Source organism: Macrobrachium nipponense, chromosome 2 (genome assembly GCF_015104395.2).
Source record: "Macrobrachium nipponense isolate FS-2020 chromosome 2, ASM1510439v2, whole genome shotgun sequence".
NCBI classification, from domain to species: Eukaryota; Metazoa; Arthropoda; class Malacostraca; order Decapoda; family Palaemonidae; genus Macrobrachium; species Macrobrachium nipponense.
The window spans coordinates 97,901,610-97,927,151 of NC_087201.1; the positions used below are offsets into that span (position 1 = coordinate 97,901,610).

At 38.6% G+C, this 25,542-nt stretch overlaps 1 pseudogene; it reads left to right on the plus strand.

Moving 5' to 3' along the window:
- Positions 1-3,779: 3,779 nt before the first annotated feature.
- LOC135221256 (methylosome subunit pICln-like) lies at positions 3,780-17,580 on the plus strand (annotated as a pseudogene).
- Positions 17,581-25,542: the final 7,962 nt, after the last annotated feature.

Sequence of the window (25,542 nt, forward strand, 5' to 3'; positions counted from 1 at the left end):
TGATGAAAAATGTATCAAGACATTTATTTGAAAGGGATAAAACGTCTCCCTGTACCTGGACGACTGGCTCATCAGAGGCCAGGTCTCAAAAGCAGTGTTTGGAGGACTGTCAACAACACTGGAATTGACAAAATCATTGGGATGATCGTGAACCTCGAGAAGTCTCAGATGATCCCCAGCCAGAACGTGGTTTATCTGGGGATTCAGATGGATTCTCGGGGTTTTTCGAGTTTTTCCCTCTCAAGAGAGAATAAGGAAAGGCTGTGCCACAGTATCGAACTTCTTAGGGGAAAGAGCGCACTTCAGCGAGGGATGGCTGAGCCTTCTGGGGACCCTTTCCTCGCTCGAACAGTTCTTTCCCCTAGGAAGATACATCTTCGTCCGCTTCAGTTCTTCCTGAGAAGAAGTTGGAGTGGAAGGACAGGACAGCTCTCGGACACGTTTCCAATCTCGGAGGAAATAAAAAATCAATTTAAAGTGGTGGTTGATTCCCTTAAAAGAAAACAAAGGAGTATCCCTGCAAGTACGGAACCAAGCCTGACATTGTTCTCAGACGCGTTGGAGTCGGGCTGGGGTGCAACATTGGGATCCAAAGAAGTGTCAGGCACCTGGTCGGCAGAAACAGGTGTCATGGCACATAAATTGCAAGGAGCTTTTAGCAATTCACCTTGCGCTAAAGAACTTCGAACACATAGTCAGAGGCAGGGTCGTACAGATAAAACTCAGACAATACGACCGCTCTGGCTTGTATGTCAAGAAACAAGGAGGGACTCACTCTTTCGCTCTGTACGAGCTGGCAAGAGATCTGTTGATTTGGGCGAACCAAAGGAAGGTAGTTCTTCTAACGAGGTTTGTCCAAGGGGAGAGGAATGTGAGAGCGGACAGACTGAGCAGGAGGTTCCAGGTCCTTACCCACAGAATGGACACTCCACTCAGAAGTCTGTCAGTAGCCTTTGGTACCTTTGGGGGGAAGCCTCAAATAGATCTTTTCGCCACATTCCTCTCCAAAACAAAAGGATAGACACATTTTGTGCCCTAGTGGAAGATCCCAGGGCTTATGCAACAGACGCCTTTCTCCTGGACTGGTCAGGGCTAGATGTTTACGCTTTTCCCCCGTTCAAGATACTGGGGGAAGTAGTCAGAAAATTCGTGGCATCCGAAGGAACCAAAATGACTCTGATTGCTCCGTATTGGCCATCTCAAATTTGGTTCACAGAGGTGATGGAGTGGACAGTGGACTTCCCCAGATCTCTTCCAAACAGAATAGATCTGCTCAAACAACCCCACTTCGAGAGGTACCATCAAAATCTACCCGCTCTTGCTCTGACTGCCTTTCGACTATCGAAAGACTTGTCAGAGCGAGAGGGGTTTGGTTTTCTCGCCAGGCAGCAAGCGCAATTGCTAGAGCCCGCAGATCATTCTACTAGGCGAGTGTACCAATCGAAGTGGGAAGTTTCAGAAGCTGGTGCAGGTCGAAGAAGCTGTCCTCTTCCAGTACCTCTGTGACCGAAATTGCGGATTTCCTTTCTGTTTCTTAGAGAAAAGTTGCATCTCTCTGTACCGACTATTAAGGGGTACAGGAGTATGCTTTCAGCAGTCTTTAGAAATAAGGGATTAGATCTAACGAATGATAAGGATTTGCACGACCTCATTCGTTCCTTCGAAACATCAAAGTCACTTGAACCTAAGGTTCCAAGCTGGAAGGGAACTTAGATGTGGTTCTTAAATTTCTATCCTCCGAAGAATTCGAACCACCACACACTGCTTCATTTCGTAATATCAACTAGAAAGTGTTTGTTTCTGATGTCTCTTGCAACGGCCAAAAAAGAGTCAGTGGAGTTGCACGCCCTTGAATCACGAGTCGGCTTCAAAGGAGACTCTGCAATTTGTTCATTCCAGTCTCTCTTTCTTGCAAAAATGAAAAACCCTTCGAATCCCTGGCCCAGGAGCTTCGAGGTAAAAGGACTTTCTAGTTTGGTGGGCAGAGAGGCAGAAAGATCCCTTTGCCCAGTTAGAGCTCTTAAATTCTATCTGGACAGGGAAGAAGAAGCAGTTGGGGGGGTTCGCCAAAAGGTCTTTGGTGTTCAGTAAAAAGAACCCCAAGAGAGCAATGTCCAAGAACGACCTTAGCCTTCTTTGTTAGAAGTGTTATTACGGAAGCTCATAAGAATTGTCCAGATGATTCTTTTAATCTTTTAAGAGTGAGAGCCCACGAAGTTAGGGCAATCGCAACCTCTGTGGCGTTCCAAAGAAATATGTCACTTAAAAACATTTTGGATGCAACTTATTGGAGATGCAACTCTGTGTTTGCATCTCATTATTTAAAAGACGTGCGGGTTACGTATGAGAAATGTTTTTCTCTAGGTCCGTTTGTGTCAGCACAGACGGTTCTGGGTAAGGGAGCTAGCACCGATCCTTAATATTGTATGTAAACCCTCTTGTTGGATGTGTTCTTGAGTTTCCTGTGCATGGAAGTGTCAGGTGTCGCACAGGCGACCTTCATTCTCTTCACTAGGAGATCGAGTGACAGCTGACTTTTAGAGGGGTACAAAAAAGAATATTTTTTTTTTTGTATTATTGTATGTGTTATTGAGTTTGTGGTTGTTTGCTAAGAGTTTGGGGATAGCTCTTGGCAATCTTAGAACTAACACGGGTGTTAGGTTCGTCGTGATCGGGAATCGGTTGTGTGCTCCTTAAATAAAGGCGTGTTGTCATATAAGCGGATGTGCTCCCATTGACAAATGCCAGTTAGGTTCTGCGAGTAAGTGGATGAGACCCCATCGACAGATTCCCACAAGAACTCTTGGCCACAGATCACTATCTCGCTAAGGCTCTTGAGGTGAAGCAGCACTCCTAGACAGCAGTCACGAAGTCTTCCACCTGATAAGGTAGGAACCAAGTCTATAAATACCTACAACATGTGTTGTTTACCTGTCTAGTCAGTAGTTAGCTGTCTCTTGCCCTGCCACCAAAGGGTGTCAATCAGCTATGTATATATCTGACAGGTAAGTTGAATGTATGAAAATGATATTGTTATGATACAATAAAGTTCATACATACTTACCTGGCAGATATATACAATTGAAGACCCACCCAGCCTCCCCGCGGAGGACACGTGGAAGAGAGAATCTGGATTAGAAAACGGGAATGGTTCCTAGTCCTGCCACCCAGAGCAGGGCGGTAGATCACCTGACCTACCTGTAGCGAGTGCCGCGAAATTTGAATTTCTGTCGGGGACGACGGGAGTCGATAGCTATGTATATATCTGCCAGGTAAGTATGTATGAAACTTTATTGTATCATAACAATATCATATTGGAGATGCAATTCAGTTTTTTGCATCTCATTACCTGAAGGATGTGAGGGTGACCTATGAGAAATGCTTCTCTCTCGGTCCATTTGTATCAGCAGATACAGTACTGGGGACTTGGAGCAAAGGACTGATCCTTAAAATATTTTATCTTAAATGTACATAAACCCTCTTGTCAGATATGTGCTTGGTTTCCTATTAGCAAGCGTGCTGATGTCGCACAGGCGGCTGGTTTCTTTGCTGGTAGGGGACCAGGGGTATATATGGCTGTTAGGGGGTACAAAATTTTTTTTTTGTGTTTTGTTATAAAGTGTACGTGATTTTATGTTTCGAGTTATTGGTTGTTTGTAGGGAGTTTGGGGATAACTCCTTGCAATCTTAGAACTAACATGGATGTTAGGATCAGGTGATCGGGATCGGGTTGTGCTCCTTGAAACAATGTATTTGTCATGTTAGTGGAATAGCACCCAATGACAAGGCCTTTAGGCTCTGCCGAGTAAGTGGATAAAGACCCCATTGGCAGACCCACAAGAACTCTTAGTCATAGATCAATATCTCGCTGAGGCTCTTGAGGCGAAGCAGACTCCTGGGCAGTAGCCATGAAGTCTTCCGCCTAATCAGGTAGGAACCAAGGTTTATTAATACCTACAACATATGTTGTTTATCTGTCTATTTCAGTAGTTAGCTGTCTCTTACCCACCACCAATGGGTGCTAATCAGCTAAGTATATATCTGGCAGGAAAGTTGAATGTGATAAAAATGATATTGTCATGATACAATAAAGTTTTATACATACTTACCTGACAGATATATATGATTAATGGCCCACCCAGCCTCCCCGCAGGAGACAGGTGGAAGAGAAGAAATCTGATTAGAAAACGGGAATGGTTCCTAGTCCTGCCACCCAGGGCAGGGCGGTAGATCACCTGACCTACCGGTAGCGTGTGCCGCGAAATTTGAATTTCTGTCGGGGACGACGGAGTCTATAGCTAAGTATATATCTGTCAGGTAAGTATGTATAAAAATACTTGTATCATGACAATATCATTTTTAGGATGATAAGCAGTTTGGTGGAAAGGGCCAAAAGAACAAATGGAAAATAAAATTCAGATAGGAATGCTACAAAGAACTTAGACTTACTAGAAGCTGTTTAACAGTTTAGGAATTCCATCCAGTATTTGATATTCCATGTACAATTTAATTACATAGGGTGGGCAGAAAGAATCAATTGCCATTTGCTCTAGGAGTTGAGATTTACAAATGCATCTGTATCCATAAAAGTGAAAATTAATTTAGGCATAATATTACAAAGTTTTACATACAGTTAACCAATAAATATCCCCACTGACCAATGTTTGGACTTTATCACGCTGTCATAGCCAGATTTTCACAAGCAATTGCATAATCTAATTTGATCCCTTAGATTGTCTTATTGGATAAGACCTAACACAGGTAGTTTTCATCACATAACATTGTTAGGTTATTTCATGATTATCACTTCATGATGCTTTGGCATGATGCAACACTTTCTTCCTTTTGATATAAATACTAGATGATTATTTCTGTGAAAGTTCCTTATATTTTGTACTCTATATTCTTAACATTTTCCAAAGAACTTTTTTTGTGTTTATTACATTATTTTTAAATTGCTTATTGATGTAAGTGTAGATGTGATATTGTTTGTCTGTACTTATCTGTTTACTAGATTTTTAAGGTAATTTTTGAATGGATGTTAATGACATTGATTGCAGTTTCATTTATGCATCACTTGATATTCACTGTTTAGTTTGATTGCTTGTGTAAATGTCTTGATATTCATTGTTGACAAGGATTGACAATACATTTCCCAAAATTTTAATGATCTTGAGCCCTTTACTTTTATTACAGTCGCGTGACATGGGTGAAGGATGGAGATGATACAGGATTGTCATTGGAATATCCTCATATTGCTATTCATGCTGTCAGTCGGGATCCTGCAAGCTTTCTTTCCCCTGTCTCTACCATAATGATAGATGTAAAGAATGGAACCACGAGAAGGTATGTTAAAGCATTAGATTATGTAATTTTGGATGAAAGTTTTCCTGCTAAAGTTGAGTTGCTTGGTTATTTGAATGAGAAACGGCAACACAATAACTTACCAGGTAATTACATAGCTATAGTTTCTCTTGCACAGGAGCTGAAATTAAAAAATTTGCAGGTAACACTGCAAAGTTTTAGTCTTTGCTAATGGTTAAGCTTGAAGGCAAAGTTAACTTTTTGTTTTGTGGGTTTGGGAGAAAACCTAGAATGTATTTTGAAGGTTAAGCCCGGGAGAAACAAAGTTAACTTTTTGTGTTGTGTTTTTTAGAAACTTATAATGTCTTTGTCAAGGAACACGAGGTCCTCTGTGATGTATTGAATAGGCTAGTACAGGAGAACTAGCTCCATATCTTCTACCTTATTGAATGTAAACATTCATAATGTGAGCAGCAGTTGTAACTTCATTTAGTGTTATGTCAATTTGTTTCACTTCAGAATAGGATTGATGTGGTGCAGTACAATTCAGTTTTTTACTCGCTCACTACCTTAAGTATACAGAATCGTGTTTGAAAAACAGTAAAGCCCTTAATCCACTACTAGTAGTGGGTAGTCTTTTCCTAAACCAAAAAAAGAGCAATTCTTTGGGCTCTCTTTAAATTCCGGATTTTAATATTTTGGGGAGCATGAAGGTACAAATTTTGTATAGGAGTGTATACTTTTATATCGTAAAGGTATTTATTTAAGTGATTGTCACTTTATAGGGCTTTTGGACCAGGCACAGGGGTCCCCTCATTACGCTTGTGTTTCATTCTGGCTGAATCAAAGCGGTTTTCTCCACAAGGCTGTTCTTTGCTTGCATATGTATTAGAGCCTTGCTCCCGTGAATGGAATCTAACTTCTGGTGGTGGTAAACTCCAGCAAGGATTCCCAGATCAGGTGAGAATGTTTTGGGTTTCATGCAAGAAACCTTTAGCACGAAAAGCTGAGTGGATTTATGTCTAGCCGCACTACCCACCGTCCTCTTCCTAATGTGGGAATCAGCTAACTTTAACAGTAGGTATGATTCATCACAAATATAAATTTTCATAATAAAGAATTATTATTTGGATACTTACATACTGTTGAAGTAGACCCACCCAGCCTCCCCACAACTTAGTGGGCTATCAAGGAGATTTCTGACTAGAGCTAAAACATTTTAAACACACCTGGTGGAGAACAGGTAAACTAGACAGTCATCCAGACAGCTATTTGATGTTTAGTTTGAATGCCGACTTGCCTAATAGGCAGGGAGATATAGCTAACTTTAACAGTAGGTAGTATCCAAATAACCAATTTTATTATGAAAATTTTATATTTTGTGTAGATGATAGTTTAGGGTACACATTTGGTGTTTGAACTATTAAAATACTAAGCACTTGTGAATTTTTTTGGATGGGGTCTTTGGTATTTGAACTGCGTATCTGAATAGCCAGTTATAATCTTTTTTTAGAGGATTGGTTGACTGTACGTTACTTCACAAGTTTTTTCTAAAACTGTATGTGACCCAATATATTAATTATCTGCTTTATGCAGTATATATGAAGTAGAGTAATGACTACATCTTTGTATAGAGGAATACACACCATCGCCTTTAACGAAGGAGTATTCCTCAGGATGAGTGGAATCAGTTTTTGAAACTTGGTAAGAAGGTAGTTAACCAATAGTAGATGGTGGGTAGGGGAAAAAACCCCCACTTCCCTGCCATTCCTGAGCATATTTTCTTTCGACTTCCCAGACTATGTTGGGGGGTGGTAGAGGTAGGATTTTGAGAAAAGGGTCTGGTTTGTATTCCTATGAAAAATACGAATTACTTCAAAATTTGGTTATTTGTCCCTTTTTTTTATTAATTGTCTTGATTGGGTTTCATTAATAGAATTTCAATTTCTTGCAGAAGAAGACGAAGATAGAGAATCAGATGATGAAGATGAGGCTGGAATGACTGAAATTAGATTTTGTACCAGCAGATCACATGGCATTAGAACCCATGTACAAAAATCTCAGCGATTGTCAGGCACTTCACCCTAATCCAGAAGATGACAATCTGAGGATGGTTAGTCTTGAATACCTTTGCATTTTAGACTGAATCTAAATTGCCATTAGGGTGGTCAGTTAAAAGGAGAATTACCTAGGAAACATTTGCCCCTGTAGATTTTTTTTCATTTTTATTTTTTTATTTTATTTTATTTATTTTTTTTTTTTACAGTTCACTGTGCACTCTTACTTTTCTCAATCTGAAACTCATTTACTTATTTAATATTAAAAAAACACACAATAATTAAAAGCTGGATGACTTTTAGTGCAGTGGTTCTCAACCTGCGGGGCGTCAGCAATTTCTAGGGGAGGCGCGAGCCCTAGGGAAAAATGAATACAAAATTATCTATTATATTCTTATTATTCTGTTAACAAAAGTGAAGAACTAATATTCAAAAGTTAACCAAAAAATGCAAAGTATCACCTAATAATGTTACTTTCCTCGAGTCTACTACACTATAGCTGGTTCACTTAAGGTAGATTCTTGGGTCAGCCCTATGCCTATGAGACGTTTGTTTGGCGGCCGCTGAATGGTGTTTACAATAACACTGCCGCAAAAAATGGTCAAGGAACACCTTTACATAGAGGCATGATGGGACAGATGCTGACCAATAGGAGAGCAGGATCTTACGGCAGGGACTAGCATCAGGAACTAGTGGGAGAGCGGGAGGATGGTGGCGAGTCTATTGAGTTGGCGGCGCACTAGTTTTAAAATTGTTCTGGGCTGCCCCGGGCAAATCTCGAACTTTACCCTTTCGTAACCTGAATTATTTTCATACACAAGCAAAAAAAATCTTCGTCTTAGCTTTCGTAACCTGAGTTTTTTGTACGTAGGGACTTTCGTATGTAGAGGTTCCACTATTGACCTTTCTCCCTATTCCTCGTAACCTCATCCTTTTCTCTCTCTCTCTCTCTTTTTTTTTTTTTTTTCCAAGGTTGGGAGGGAATTTTACTCACATATGCAAGGGGGCGTGGAAGGAAGGACTGACTCTTAGAGGGGACATGGTCACATAAAGGTTGAGAACCACTGGTTTAGTGGCTATTGGTTTCATTATCAGACTGACATTGACATAGGATTTGAAAATGGTCCTCAAAATAGTATGAAATATTGAATGGTGGGTAGAGTAAACCAACCCAACAAGAGGATAAAAGAAGTAATATCCGTTGATCAGTAAGTGAGACTGTTCAGATAGAAGAGGATGGGACACAGTCACAAGGGAGAAGGAAAGCTGATGCAAGAAGTACCAGAGTGGGTGTGCTAAGTGGGATACTGTTTTTTTATGTGCTGTGGCAGAACTCCTTTAATGTTTTTGAAGCTACAGTATTTTGCACTTTCTATATGGCTTCCTTATGTTCCTGTCTTTCTGAATTGTTTTTAGTATTCTGTGTCCATCTTTCACTTTTTCCAGCTTTTCTTTCATTTAAGAGAATTTTTATGCCTACTCTTGAGAATAAAAATCAATCGCATTAACTGTATTATCAATGTTTTAATATAATTATGCTATTTAGGATTCATGTTTGATCTCCACAGTAATTAGTAAAAATAAATATCAGAATAATTATTTTTTTTCTTAAAAAGAGTTTTCTTGTTTTTATTGTCATATAGACCAAATTTATAATAGATTTCCCTTTCAGAAATAGGTGAAGAAAATGATGATGAAGGTGATTACATTGTAAGTGACCCTGGACAAAATGGCTTCCATATGTCAGGAACTTATGAAGACAACATGGAAGGTAGTAAGTTGAAATTATGCCTTTTAATTGTACTTTGACACAACTTTCTTGAATTATTAATATCTATCTGTCTATCTATATATATTATATATATATATATAATATATATATATATGATATATATATATATATATATATATATATATATATATATATATATATATATACATATATATATATAACAATATATATATATATCTATCTAATAATATTATATTATATATCATATATATATAGATATATATATATATATATATATCTATAATATATATATTATTATCTATATGAATGGCTGAAATTGCTTTATTATTTGGGTTTATGTATAGCCTAAATTTCATAATTCATTCACGTAATAGAAGTCAAAGGAGCTAGATGCAAAATAGATTATTTAAATAATATAGGAAGCTTATTAGATATGACAGGTAGTCCAGGTTACCAGCAAGGTTCCGTTCCTGGTTGCTTGACGGTAACTGAAAATTGCTGATAACTGAAATTTGAAAGTCTAGAGGCGCTGCAATCCACCTTACAGTGCCCTAGACTGGTTAACAACACCTTAAGGCCCTTTCACTGTGTTTTGCTGCAGGTGACACAGACAGCAGTCAACTTGTGTATCTTATGTGGTTTTTGTTTCACATCTTTCGTGTGCGTGCAAATATTACCGCTGCGACCCCAACCCAGACCCGAGAAGTCTACTTGAGACTCAGATGTCTGAAAAAACTAACCCCTATTAATAATAACCGCTGCGGCCTGCATTGCCGCATAACATGCATGGTACCACCATCGACGTAGATGGGTGCGGTCACGCCGTGGCCAGTGGACCATCATGTTCAATGCATGTCTTTGCACACTTAGTGGCATGTTGAACTACTTGCCGGTGACCAGCCAGGGAAATCCCGGGATTAGGCATAATAACAAATATATACCCTAGTTGAAAATCGTTATCTTATGGTACTTGTTGAATTTCATACTACATAATATGAATTTTTATTCAGCTGAGGATTATTATTATTATTATTATTATTATTATGATTATTATTATTAATTAATTATATATAATAATATATTATTATTATATATAAATATAATTATATAATATATTAATATTATATATATAAAATTTTTTTTTTTTTTTTTTTTTTTTTTTTTTTTTTTTTTTTTTTTTGATTTTTTTTTTTTTTTTTTTTTTTTTTGTCTATCACAATCCTCTAATTCGACTGGGTGGTATTTATAGTGTGGGGTTCCAGGTTGCATCTTGCCTCCTTAGGAGTCCATCACTTTTCTTACTATGTGCGCCGTTTCTAGGATCACACTCTTCTGCATGAGTCCTGGAGCTACTTCAGCCTCTAGTTTTTCCAGATTCCTTTTCAGGGATCTTGGGATCGTGCCTACTGTTCCTATGATTATGGGTACAATTTCCACTGGCATATCCCATATCCTTCTTATTTCTGTTTTCAGGTCTTGATACTTATCCATTTTTTCCCTTTCTTTCTCTTCAACTCTGGTGTCCCATGGTATTGCGACATCAATGAGTGATACTTTCTTCTTGATTTTCTCAATCAACGTCACGTCTGGTCTATTTGCACGTACCACCCTATCTGTTCTGATACCATAGTCCCAGAGGATCTTTGCTGGATCGTTTTCTATCACTCCTTCAGGGTGGTGTTCATACCACTTATTACTGCAAGGTAGCTGGTGTTTCTTGCACAGGCTCCAGTGGAGGGCTTTTGCTACTGAATTATGCCTCTTTTTGTACTGGTTCTGTGCAAGTGCCCGACATTCGCTTGCTATGTGGTTTATGGTTTCATTTTTCATATTGCACTTCCTACATATGGGAGAGATGTTATTTCCATCTATCGTTCTTTGGACATATCTGGTTCTTAGGGCCTGATCTGGTGCCGCTGTTATCATTCCTTCAGTTTCCTTCTTGAGCTCTCCCCTCAGTAGCCATTGCCACATGTCATCGCCGGCTAGTTCTTTAGTCTGTCTCATTTAATGTCCGTGCATTGGTTTGTTATGCCATTCCTCTGGTCTGCTTGTCTTTCTCCTGTCTCTGTATATTTCTGGGTCTTCGTCTACTTTTATCAGTCCTTCCCATGCACTCTTGAGCACTCATCTTCACTGGTCTTCATATATTGCCCCAGTGTTCTGTTCTTGATGTTGACGCAGTCCTCTATGCCTAGTAGTCCCCTCCCTCCTTCCTATCGTGTTATGTATAGTCTGTCCGCATTTGCTCTTGGGTGTAGTGCTTTGTGTATTGTCATATATTTCCTCATTTTCTGGTCTTATGCTGCAAAGTTCTGCCTTTGTCCATTCCACTATTTCTGCGCTGTATCTGATTACTGGCACTGTCCATGTGTTTATGGCTTTTATCATATTTCCAGCGTTGAGTTTTGACTTGAGTATCGCCTTGAGTCTGCATATATTCTTTCCTGGTCGTGTCCTTCATCTCTTGATGTTTTATATCTCCTTCCATTATTCCCAGGTATTTGTATCCCGTCTCATCTATGTGTTTGATGTTGTTCCCATCCAGTAGCTTTATCCCTTCAGTCCTTGTTACTTTGCCCTTTTGTATATTGACTAAGGCACATTTTTCTATTCCAAACTCCATCCTGATGTCTCCATATACAATCCTTACAGTCTGGGTTATGGTATCTGTTTCCTTGATGCTCTTACCATACAGATGCTCTTACCATACAGCTTGATGTCGTCCATGAACATCAGATGGTTAATTCTGTTGCCTCCTTTCTTGAGTTGGTACCCAGCATCAATCTTCTGCAGTACTTTTGTCATGGGAATCATGGCTACTACGAAGAGTAGTGGGGACAGTGAGTTGCCCTGGAAGCTCTCCTGATATTAACCTCTGCTAGTCTTATTCTAGAGCTTGTAAGTATTGTATTCCAGTTGCGCATTGTATTTTTGAGGAAGCTGATGGTTTTTTTCCTCTGCCCCATATATTTTCAGGCATTCTATTAGCCTTGTGTGTGGTACCATGTCGAAGGCTTTCTTATAGTCTATCCATGCCGTGCTTAGGTTAGTTTTCCGTCTTACTGTTCTTCATTACCATTTTGTCTATCAGGAGCTGGTCTTTTGTGCCCCTACACTTCCTTCTGCAGCCTTTCTGTTGGTGAGGGATGGTGTTTGTATCCTCTAGGTAGTTGTATAGCCTTTCGGTGATGATACCTGTTAGTAACTTCCACATTATTATTATTATTATTATTATTATTATTATTATTATTATACTTAGGAAGTACACCCTCTCTCAAGCATACTTTATTAAAAGTAATGGCTACTTCAGCAGTGTTACACTAGTAGAGATTCTCTAGTTTTGCAAATAGCGGCTTTTTCCGTGCTACTTAACAGGCTAGTAGAGCGCCTATAGAGGTCATGGTCAAATACAGGGTCAAAATAGGTGTATATATTTGAATTTTACAGATAAACTATGATACCATAGTCATGAAATATGAAAAAAAAAATCATTAACGATTTTCTCTCTCTCTCTCTCTCTCTCTCTCTCAAAGCGAGCTTTCGTCTGGAGCTGCCAGACATCCTCGGGGTGGGAAGCTGAGGGTGGTCTGATCTTGGTGCGGTGTCCGTTCTCGTTATATCTGTGGGTGACAGCAGGGAGTCTGCCCCATGCTTGTCTCCTATTGGCTGGTGGCGGTGAGTCTTTGTTTTCATTGGTTGCCTGAGCCAGGTCTCAAGCCACTTTTTTCGAGCCGATGGTTGCGTTGCATCATATCCTGCAGCCGCCTGGACCTCCTGAGCGGCGCTGTAACATTGATGGGAGTTGCGCAACGCTGTGGGACATCACGGCTAATTTGATTTCCATCAGCTGCAGGAGTACCTTCGGTTCGGGGGGAGCGTAGTCTTCCGTAGAGTTGTCATTGTTGGTGGCAGGTCTTCTCATACTTGTCTTAATCATATATTACCAGAATCGGAGGACGCGCGACCTTATGAAAAATAACCTTTCTCCACAGGTACGAGAACCCCTGAAGCAGACGCATGTAGTGTACCAGTATACATGCCCAGTCTGCGAATGCAGCGGCGCCTACGTAGGTATGACTACCAAGCGACTGTCGAAGAGACTCTCGTGCCTCGCCCAAGAATCACGCCCACACCAAACATCAGGAGGCCATCTCCCAGGATGTCATCATACAGAACATGAAAATCATCGGGAACCCCTGATGCCCGTTGGTTGCGCCTGCTTGAGGCGCTCCTCATCCAGCAAATAAAACTTATACTGAATACAACGCAGGAAGAATTTCTCCTCCCTACGAGTATGAGAAGACCTGCCACCAACAATGACACCACTGATCATGACAACTCTATGGAAGACAACGCCCCCGAGCGAGGTACTCGTGCAGCCGATGGAAATCAAATTAGCTGTGATGTCCCACAGTGTAGCGCAACGCCCATCAACGTTACAGCACCGCTCAGGAGGTCCAGGCGGCTGCAGGATATGCTGCAACGCAACCATCGGCTCGAAGAAAGTGGCTTGAGACCTGGCTTAGGCAACCAATGAAAACAGACTCACCGCCACCAGCCAATAAGAGACAAGCATGGGGCAGACCCCCTGCTGTCACCCACAGATACAACGAGGACAGAAACCGCACCAAGATCAGTTCACCCTCAGCTTCCCAGCCCGAGGATGTCTGGCAGCTCCAGACGAAAGCTCGCTTTAAGAGAGAAAGAGAGAGAAAATCGTTAATGACTTTCATGACTATGGTATCATAGTTTATTTGTCAAGTTCAAATATATACACCTATTTTGACCCTGTATTTGACCATGACCTCTATAGACACTCTACTAGCCTGTTTAACCCTTAAACACCAAAGGGGTATAATGAAAATTGTCTCCCGTATGCCGAGGGGGTCTCGGAGTGAGCGCCGAAGCGGAAAAAATATGTTTAAAAAAATCACAGCCCGCTTAGTTTTCAAGATTAAGAGTTAATTTTTGGCTCCTTTTTTTGTCATTTCCTGAAGTTTAGTATGCAACCATCAGAAATGAAAAAAAATATTATCGTATATAAATAATGCGATATATGATAGCGCAAAAACAAAATTTCATATATAATTGTATTCAAATCGCGCTGTGAGCAAAACGGTTAAAGCTAACGAGTTAATTTTTGTTGTTGTATTGAACACTAAATTGCAATCATTTTGGTATATAACACATTGTAAAATGATCAAAGCAACACAGAGAAAATATTATCACAAAAATGCATGAATTCGTAACGCGCGGACGTAAAAAATTTTAGTTTTTTTCAAAAATTCACCTTAATCTTAAATATTGGCTATAGACTTCCAATTTGTTTCAAAATGAAGATAAATGATTGAATATTGCTATACTGTAAGAGTTTTAGCTTACAATTGCAGTTTTCGACCATTTCGGATGAGTTAAAGTTTATCGAATGTCTAATTTTTTATATAGTTTTTTATATACAAATATTTCAAAAATGAGAAAAGCTACAACCTTCAATTATTTTTTGTTGTATTCTACATGGAATTGCACACATTTTCATATATAAAACTCTATGAAACAGCTAATATGAAACAGAGCAAATATTCCGAGAATGCAACGTACGCATTTCGGAGATTTGCGGCGAAGAATCTGCGCACTGAGGGAAGGAAAGTTTTTCTAAAAATTCACCATAAATCTAAATATTGTGCTTGAGACTTCGAATTTGTTTCAAAATGACAATAAATGACTGAATATTACTAGACTGTAAGAGTTTTAGCTTACAATTACGTTTTTTCAACCATTTCGGTAGTGTCAAAGTTGACCGAACGTGGTTTTTTTTCTATTTATTGTGATTTATATGCAAATATTTCAAAAATGAGAAAAGCTACAACCTTCAATTATTTTTTTGTTGTATTCTACATGAAATTGCGCACATTTTCATATATAAAACTTTATGTAACGGCTAATTTAAAATGGTGCAAACATTACGACAATCGCACGTATGATTTTTTCGGAAGAGTTACCGCGCGGACGTAAGGAAAATTTTATTATTTTTTTTTTTCATAAATTCACCATAAATCAAAATATTGTGCTAGAGACTTCCAATTTGTTGCAAAATGAAGGTAAATGATTGAATATTACTAGAATATATTTAAAATGGTGCAAAATTATGTCATAGTGACAAAATAATTTGAGATGTGTCACTAATACTTTTTAGTGCGATAAGAAAGAAATTCGCGCTTGCGCGCCTGTGTAACGATTGTAAACAAAACAACGCCTTGATCCGTGAGCTCCCAGCTTCCCCCAAGGTGCGTGATTCAAAAGTTTTCAGCTGGTAGGCCTATAAGTATTTTTCCGCAAATTTAAAAAAAAACTTTTTTTATGTCTACGTTTAATACGTCCAATCGGCACCCGGGAGACAATTTATCTCGACGTACAATACGTCCAATAGGCGTAAGAGGGTTAATTTAAAAATCCTCATAGTAGCACGAGTCTTCAAATGGAGAAACAAATCCACATAATTGTGGATTTGTTTCTCAATTGGTCTCTTTCTTTGTATTTATAGTATACAATAGTAATATGAGACTACATACAGTATTACTGGATACAGTAAAGTAAATGGCTATGTGCCAAAAATTTAATAATCTAATCTACAGTAAAGTAAAGCATAACTTTTTCAAAGATCCAAGGAAAAGATGCATACGTATTCATTATGTTTGAATTTTATGAGGGTCTCACGGCTCTCGGGCTAAGCTGCCGATAAGCAGACAATGGCACCGTCTATTAACAAAAAAAAACATCTAAATCTTGTTAACAAAATGTATTTAAGTCATATTTCAACTCGTAAACACTTCATATAACAAAAAATAACCTTGTCCCATATAAATGGAGTTTCAAGAGATTTATTTACTTTAACTAGAAGCAAGAATATTGCTCTGAATTGATTTAAATACGGCAAAATAAACTTGCCTCCACCCACGGCTGATTTTTCCAAACCAAACCATTGATCACTTTGTTTGTATACTTTCTAATACAAATAGTAATGTGAGGCTACTTACACTATTATTGGATACAGTGAAATAAAGCATAATTTTTTAAAAGATCCTAGAAAAGATGCATGTCCATTATGTTTATATTTTATGAGGGTCTCACAGGTCTTAGACTTAGCCGTCGATAATCAGACGCTGCCGCTGTAAACCCTACGGTGGGTAAACCCCAGTCATGAAAATATTGGACAAGCTTCATAGAACCAAAAAGCCGATAACTGGGGACTGCCTGTACTCTATAGTAACATCTTAAATTGTATTTTACTTATTTCATTCATACTAGTGAATAAATCTGTTGAAAATCTTACAGCCACAGACACTGCTGTAAGATAAGTTAAAGAGAATAATTCCTGTTACACTTATTACAATAGTACTCTGAACCAACACCAGATGTTCGCTTGTTATGCAAGTCATATTTCTAGGCATAACTTATGGAATTAGAATATAATTGTCCAGCAGATAAAGTACACCTTACATGAAGTGTAGGAAGCTTACATAAATAATGAACTACTGGAACCTATATATCATGTAGAGATAAGAGGAAAATAAGAGGGCAAATAACTCGTGCATCCCTTAAGAAATTTATGAGTTTTGTGGTTGGGTGGAGATTTTTATATTTTCAGTGGCTACCAGATGTTGTGAAATAAAGATATTGTTAAATTCTGAACAAAGTTCTTCACAATCAAGAGTTCACTTGTTTAAAACAATTAATTTATGGCAAGCTTACCTCTTGCCCTTTCTACGTAACCTGCTATGCTTTACAGTTTATCTTCATTTTGATTAAAGAATATTTTCATTTGCAGATTTGGAAAATGATGATGGTGAAGCAATGGAAACAGGACAATTTGATGATGCAGAAGACATATGAAATCTTTGTGTTCTCAGGGTATCAGAAATTTTTTAATTATTCAGAAATGTATAATTTAAGTTCAAATTATATCCTGGTTAGTGAATATCTGCATTGAATGTATGCATTAGACTTGCCATGCACCATTGAATATTAAGTATTAAAAACAGTATGATTTAGTGACCAAAAGTGATTAACAAACCAAAGTCCACTGTTTTTCTGTTTTATATTGCAGTACAGAATGATTTCATTATTAAGTTTAGAGGGATTTGACTGCTCATTGTTGTCGATTGCAATATAGCCAGTAGACAGACTCAAGATCTCAAGACATGGCATTATGTTCAGCTTTAAATTTTATGTGACTTTTGATACTGGAAATATGAGTCAGATAACAGTAATAACACTTCTTGAAGAAGGATGAAGTTTTTTCTTATAGAAATTCCCATTTTTGTTATGGAGTCTATTTTTATACAGTTTCCTTTTTCTTTGACTGTTGTCGTTTTTCCATAGAAAACATTGAGTAGTTGAGAGCAGTCTCCAGTTTTCTGTGGTGTTTACAAAGACTATTACAGTAAAAAGAGTTGAAATATTTAATTTAGTTTTAATTTCCCAGGGATTTGAAATGGAGTAAATTATGTTATTGATACAAGCAGCCCTTGGTTATTGGCGGCCTCGGTTATCAGTGATCCGAGTTTATGGGGCTTGTTTAGTGATGAATGATGACTGAATTTTCAGCGTTGATCCCTGCTTATCAGCAATGCTGAGCCTTTGTTATTGGTGCCGATAACTTGGACTCTGTGCTATTATTGGCGATTTTCGATTATCGTCACGCCATTGGGAATGGAACCAACCCCCAATAACCAGGAACTGTCTGTAATTACATTTATTATGACATTTAAGAAATTCTGTTTTTGAAACTTTTATCCCTGTAAAGCATTACTGCCTACACTGCCAAATAGTTTTAATCAAACCTGTAATGATTGGTTGGATTATTATCATGTTATCAAACCAGACCACTAAGCTTTTTCTGCTGAGTTGGCTAAAATAAAATTGATGTACAGAGTACATATTGCATAATTTGCAAGATCATGATTAATGATATACTAAGCAAGTACGTACATAGTTAGATTGTTCTAACAGTGTGTTATATGGATGAGGCAGAAAAGAAAGTGATGTATATCTCTGAAAAGCATAAAAAACTTTTATTTGGCGCAGTATAGAAAAATTTAATGAACTAGACAATAATATTAATATTTCAGAAGTGAGAGTGGAACAGGTAACCAGAAAAGTTGTAGGACAAGAACCAACAAGTCCCCTAAATCAAAGGTAGACCTAGACCGGATGGGGATTCAGGCTAATAATAAACAAAATTGAAGATTAAAAATTACTTTTTTTACCTGTAAATCTGTAATAGAAAAAAAGGGAAATAATATATATAAATGATGATAATGGTGAGCAAGCAGCATGATATAGTGCTAAAGCAAATGTTTGCTTGTACTGTACAATAAAAACTTGAAAACAAGCATTCATGGGTAGATTTGGGAATCATTACACAACTGTGGTGTATCCATCAAATAGATTATCATAATCCATAAAGTGAAATGTATTACATAAAATAAATTAACCTTTACATCTTAGTTGTCAATAAGGTAGCTGGAAGTAACGTAAAGTATTCATGTTGTACTTGGGGAGTTTTGTAGTCGTAATTTCTCACCAGACACCAGGTAGTAGACCTCCAGGCCTGTCAGCTGTCCTGCTTCAGGAACTCTCCATTCTCGGCGATCATAGAGCCTCATATCATCAACCGCTTAAACGGGAACCTCTCCTTTCTACTCCTCTCTGTGTTTTATAGCCATCTCATTTTTGGTCTTCCTACCTGTCTCCTTCCTTCTGGTGTCCATTCCAAAAACCTTTAGAATATCGCTCCTCCTCCATTACTGTGCGTATTTGAAATTTTTATGTTCTTTTGCTTAGTGTGCCCTTTCAAGATGTAATATATATCAAGGAAGGAGAGCACCTAGTAAAATGCTGCGGATCCCTGAATGACGAATGAGCCATAGCTAATGACAATGATAACCTCAATTTTCATTGTGATGGAATGCCAGAAAATAACGTTACAGCTCAGTGTGGTGTGGAAGTCACCAAAGGGCCAGGGGTATTGTGGTGTAGTACCATACCTTGAAATTATGCTGAAAAAACCAAAAGAAAGACGAATGAACTTTGGTTTTTTTAATGTGCAGACATTGTACACAAGATAGAAAAAAATAGGTGATTTGTGTGGGGATAGAATGTTTAGGATAGGTTCCAGTTGATGTAACCAGGAATCTTAGTTATCAAATGTTACTTGCTATAGACATAGGTGCATGGTAGAATCTTAAATAGGTTGACAGGCTAAGAGCAATAGAGATTTAGTCAAGGATTTGGTTGTACTACATGTCAGGTGTTTATTATGAGCTATGTGAGAAATTTTAAAATAGGGTTAAAATGCTCTGTTGCATGCATGGTCCGAGAAAAAATTTGTGATAAGATCAATGGTATTAAAGAAAATTTTTCTGCAATTAAGATTTTTCCAAAAGGAAGCAACACATGCATTAGATCCACAGTGCACTGTAGGCATTACAGTACTCAAGGTTCTTTGAGTGTCCCTTCCTGTTTATCCATTCATATTCTTTCTTTCATCTTACTTCCCACCCTCTTATAGCAGTTTTTCATAGTGCATCTGGAAGATGTTCTTCCTGTTACACTTATGTATCCTTTTACTCTCAATTTTGCTTTCAGCACTGAATGACATAGGTCACAGCACTTGGCCTTTGGCCTAAATTTTATATTCTGTTTCGTTCACATGCGTTAGAATGTTTATGTGGAAGAGTGACTTATTTGGGTTAAAAGTGTGTCTCAAGCAGTTCATTATCTTTAAAGGACTGATAGAATAATTCGGTGAGAAAATTAGATGAAGGTGCAAAGTTATGGGGTAAGAAAATAAGTCATGAATTTAGTATGATAAGATTTGAAGCTTGCAGATGGTAATTGATCACTGGAAATATTGAAGGAAAATTGTAGTTTCTAGTGATTTTGGAAGTATTTGAAAGAGCAATAAGTTGAAAGTAAATATCTGCAAGAATAAAATTATGAGAGGTAAACAGAAACCCAGATGTCATGATGATTGTTATAAGAGCAGTGATTAGTTGTTGAGTAAACATATTTTGAGAAGTTAAACACACCTGGATAACTGGTAGGATGAGAATAGAGGTGTCACAGAATAGGAGAAACAGTGTACAAGAGATTGGAAACAGTCTTAGAATGTGTATGAAAGCAAGGGTGAGAAGGTACTGTGCAAGTAGCTCTAATGAAACTGAAGTTTGGCTTTGACTACATATGAAATTAAGAGGTTAAGGTGATTTTTTTTATTGTACATACTGTAAGAATAGACAGGGTGAGCAATGAGAAAATATGTATAAGATATAATAAAAAGTAAGTCTAGGTGAAGGTTCAAAGATTGATCAGTGTTTAATGATCATATGGTTGTGGAAGGAATGGGAGCCATGCATAAACAGTATAAATCTGAAGAGATAAGAAAGTATGAGAAGCAGATTTAAAAGTCACTTGATATATGATGTGGAAGAGGACTGAACAGAAAGGGTGTTATATTCAGTAAGTGTAACAGTAGAGGCAAATGTTGCAGTATGTGCAGCGAGTGTGGTGCACTGCAGATGGTCATTATCAATAATGTAGCAACTATTTTGTATAAGTTTTCTACACTAAAACTTCATGCATGATTCACCAACTGAAGTACTAATGTGACCAATGGACTGGATAGATGTGGGCTATTGACATGTACATTCATTCAGACGATTCGTCGTTATTATTTATGATGCCTTCCGATCAATTCTTTCATTCATTATGTGCATTAGCTTTCTGTTGAATGATTTGTAGTATGCTTCAACCTAGCCACCTGGGGGGGGGAACCAAGTCCTTATGGGTGCCGGTCCCATCCCTGGATAAATAGGGAGGGTTGGTCAGGAAGGGCATCCGGCTGTAAAAATCTGTGCCAAAACCAAAATGGAATGAGCCGAAATATGGAAAGAGGTAATGCTAGGGCGTACTCCGTAAACGACGCACAGAGACATCGCCCTAACTCTGTGGTAAGGCGAGGGCTACACTGCATCAGGAGCGGGTGCAGCTAAAGAAGCGAGCTCACATTGGGTTCAGAGTATGTCAGCTAAATGTTGGGTCCATGACTGGGAGAGGTAGAGAATTGGCTGACTTGATGAGAGAAAAGAAAGTAGATGTGTGTGTGTGCAAGAAACGCGGTGGAAAGGAAATAAAGCTAAAGAGTTGGGAGATGGATATAAGCTATATAGTGGAGCAAATAAACAAGGTAGAAATGGAGTTGGCATAGTACTGTCTAGTGAACTAAAGAACTCGGTAATAGAAGTGCATAGAAAGAATGACCGTATCATCAGATTGAAGATATGTTATGGAGGAGAGATTCTGAATATTATAAGCGCATATGCACCACAAGTTGGTTGCACAGAAGAAGAGAAGGGAAATTCTGGAGAGACATGGATGGAATAATGCAAGAACTGGAAGAGCATGAGAGGGTGATAGTTGGGGCAGATTTGAATGGCCATGTCGGAAGTGAAAATGAGGCGATTGGGCGGGTGCATGGGGGCCATGGAATTGGGGAGAGAAACCCAGAAGGAGAGAGTGTAGTGGACTTTGCTGTGTCATTCGACATGGCAATAGTAAACACATTTTTTGAGAAGAAAAGGGAACACCTAATAACATATAGGAGTGGGGGAAGATTCTCCCAGATAGACTATTTCTTGTATAAAAGGATAAATCTGGTGGAGGTCAAGAACTGCAAAGTTATTCCAGGCGACCATGTAGCCCCCCAACACAGGCTGCTATGTAGGTACTTGAAGTTGAAAAGGGAAAGAAAAAACAAAGAAACTAAAGGGATAATGAAAATTTAAATGGTACGAATTACAGAAGGAAGGGGATAAGAAGAGAGAGTTTAAGAGGAGGGTTTTGGAGGATATTGATATAGGGGATTGAAGATGTTCAAGAATGGTGGGCACGAAATGCAGCAGTAATAAGAAGGCATGGAAAGGAGCTGCTAGGAGAGACATCTGGTATCATATGGGAAGAAAAGGATAGTTGGTGGTGGGATGAAGACATGAGAAAGTAGTAAAAGATAAGAAGGAGGCAAAGAAAAGATGGGAAGAGTCACAGTCAGTGGAAGACAGAAATAGGTACAGAGAGAAAAACAAGGTGGTGAAAAAGGTGGTAGCCCAAGCTAAAGCAAAGTCGTATGATGATGTGTATAATGAGCTGGGGACAAAGGAAGGATTAAAGAAGATGATGAAGCTATCAAAGGCTAGAAATAAGAGCACCAAGATATAACACACATCAAACAAATAAAGATTCAAGAGGGTGTAGTGCTTAGAAAGGAGGAAGACATTGTGAAGAGATGGAAAGAATATTTCGAACAGTTGTTAAATGAAGAAAATAATAGACTAATAAGAGAGGATGGGCAAGTGAACATTGGCATGGTAATGAGGTTTTTCTAGGCAAGAGGTACTAAATGCACTGAAGAAGATGAAGAATGGGAAGGCAACCGGACCAGACATGATCCCGGTGGAGGCATGGAAAGCATTAGGAGATGAAGGAGTGGATATACTGTACGATCTTATGATAAAGATCCTTGAACAGGAAAAGATACCAAATGAGTGGCGTGGGAGTATATTGATCCCAATTTTTAAAGGAAAGGCGATGTCCAAGAGTGTGGTAATTATAGGGGCATTAAATTGATGTCCCACACTTTGAAGATACTGGAAAGGATGATAGATGCTAGACTGAGAGAAGAAGTACAAATAGGTAAAGAGCAGATGGGATTTATGAAGGGAAGGGGACACAGATGGTATATTTTGTCTGAGGCAAATAATGGAGAAATTCGGGGAAAGACAAAGGGACCTACATATGGTATTCATTGACCTTGAAAAGGCTTATGACAGAGTCCCGAGACAAGAGGTATGGAGGAGCCTGAGGGAGAAGATGGTGCCAGAGAAGTATGTGCGATTGATACAAGAGATGTACCGGAATGTATTTACCAGAGTGAGGAGCAGTGTTGGGGAGACAGAAGGTTTTGAGGTGAGAGTAGGATTACACCAGGGGTCGGCTCTGAGCCCATTTATCTTTAACATAGTGATGGATGTTATAATAGAGGAAGTAAGGGAGACAGTACCATGGAACATATTGTATGCGGATGATATTGTTTCTGTGTGCAGAGAGCAGGGAAGATCTGGAAGTGAAATTGGAAAGATGGAGACAAGTACTGGAGGACAGAGGAATGAGAATAAGTAGATCCAAGACAGAATATATGTGTACCACCACTGAGGGGGATGATAGAGAAAGTATTCAGCTTGGTGGAGAGCAAATAAGGAGAGTTGATAAGTTTAAGTATTTGGGATCTTTTGTTAACGCTGGAGGAAGTATGGAAGAAGAAGTAAAACATCGGGTACAGGCAGGCTGGAACAAACTGCAGAGCGGGCCTCGGGAGTTCTTTGTGACAAAAGAGTGCCGCTTAGGTTAAAAGGAAAATTTCACAAGACGGTGGTAAGAACAGCAATGCTGTATGGTACGGAAACAGCAAGCATGAGAAAAGCAGAGCAGAAGAAGATGGATGTGGCAGAAATGAGAATGCTTAGGTGGATGTCTGGGGTAACAAGAGTGGATAGGATCAGAAATGACTACAATAAGGGGGTCAACTAAGGTGGTGGAAGTATCAAAGAAAGTGCAGGAGGGGAGGCTGAGATGGTATGGACACCTGTTAGGAGAGATGAGGACCACGCTGGGAGACATACTATGGGAGTGGAGGTGCAAGGAAGAAGAAAGAGAGGGAGACCAAGAAAGAGATGGAAGGACTGTGTGAGAGGAGATTTACATGAGAAGGGAATTGATGAGGCAGAAGCGCAAGATAGAAATAGATGGAAACGGCTCATCCGAAACGGCGACCCCATATAAAAATGGGAAAAAGCTGGGAAGAAGAAGAAGAAGATTTGTAGTATGCTTCAAGATATTTATTTAGTTTAACATATAAAATGTTTTAAAGTTTTCTTTGGGTGCGCATTTGACTTCTGCCGCGATTAGTGTACATCATATCGATTTGAACAATTATATCCATGAACAGCACATTTTGTATATCCTTTACTTTTACCCACAAGTGACATCGTTCTGACACGTGTATTTCACATTTCTATTACATATGTTGAGTGAGGTACAAAACGTATCTTTTAGTTTAGTTTTGATTTTGTTTTTTGTATCATGATTAACTTCGGGTTAATGTGAGCATCGGCCTACGAACTGTTGTTTAGAAACTGTTCGTTTTATATAGTCTTATCTCATCATATTGATTGTCTTTTGTTGAGAACCTGTCACAGGTATAAACAAATAGTCTACGATTATTCCAAATAGCTACTGATAGTGCTACCACCATGTAAGACCCAAAAGGCCAGATTAAACGGTTGCTCTAGGATCAAGGGCCCCTTTTGGCCTAATGCAGCTTAGTCTACATAAACAAGAACAGCATCGGCGTTCATCCAGCTTCTCTTACTTAGGCTGATTAATTTATTCTCAGTAAACAAACGTTGCAGCATTACTTTAGGTAAGCATAAATTTCTTCTACATTATTATTTGTGCCAGCTTACAAAGCCAAAACGGTTGAGCAAATGTTCAAATCATAATAACATGCATTTCCTACGATGGCGGTTGCATTTTAAGTTTCACTCCAACAAACTCCATTATTCTCCATAAGTAATTCCCATAAGGCTATAAGTGTTGTAATAATGCAATCGGTCTAGAAAAAAAATATAACTCATTCTCATTATAAAAATTATTTTTATTGCTGTAAGACTGCAATGATTGTGGGGTTTCCGTTATCATTTTGTTTTTATAACTCATTGCATCTACCTTTTGCTAACTTAGCTGACGCAATCATGTAATGGAGTCCGTTACACGGGCGAGAGAAGGCGGTGCTTCAGCGATTTGTAGGTAAGGAGTAATTAAACATACCGGAAGTATTTATGAGCACAAATGACCTTGATTCTATACGGTGAGGGGTTGTTACATATGGCCGTCGTCTCGGAATAGGTTATGGTTTAGATTAGAAATAGTTGTAAGTATATTAGGCATGATTATTATTGGCGTTGTTTTTTTTCCTTCTAGGCTGTGCTATGTATAAAACTTGCAGTCATGATAATACTAGGTTAGCCTAATTACTTTTTTCTGTCAATAATATTTGCAACCACCTTATTTATTTCAGTAGTCAATACCTAATTTCATTTCGGTTCCCTGGTAGCGGGCGTCATTTCAGATTTTTGTTGCGGGGTGGGGCCGGGGGCAAAGACGTTTGGCGAGTGAAGCGAGCCAAATAAGCTTTTTTTTTTTTTTTTTTTTCTAGCTATTTCATGTTCTTTGAAGCCATATAAGCAAGGCATTTCTGCTCATATAAGCAAGGTATTTCAGCAGAAATTATATAGGCTAATCCCACTACTG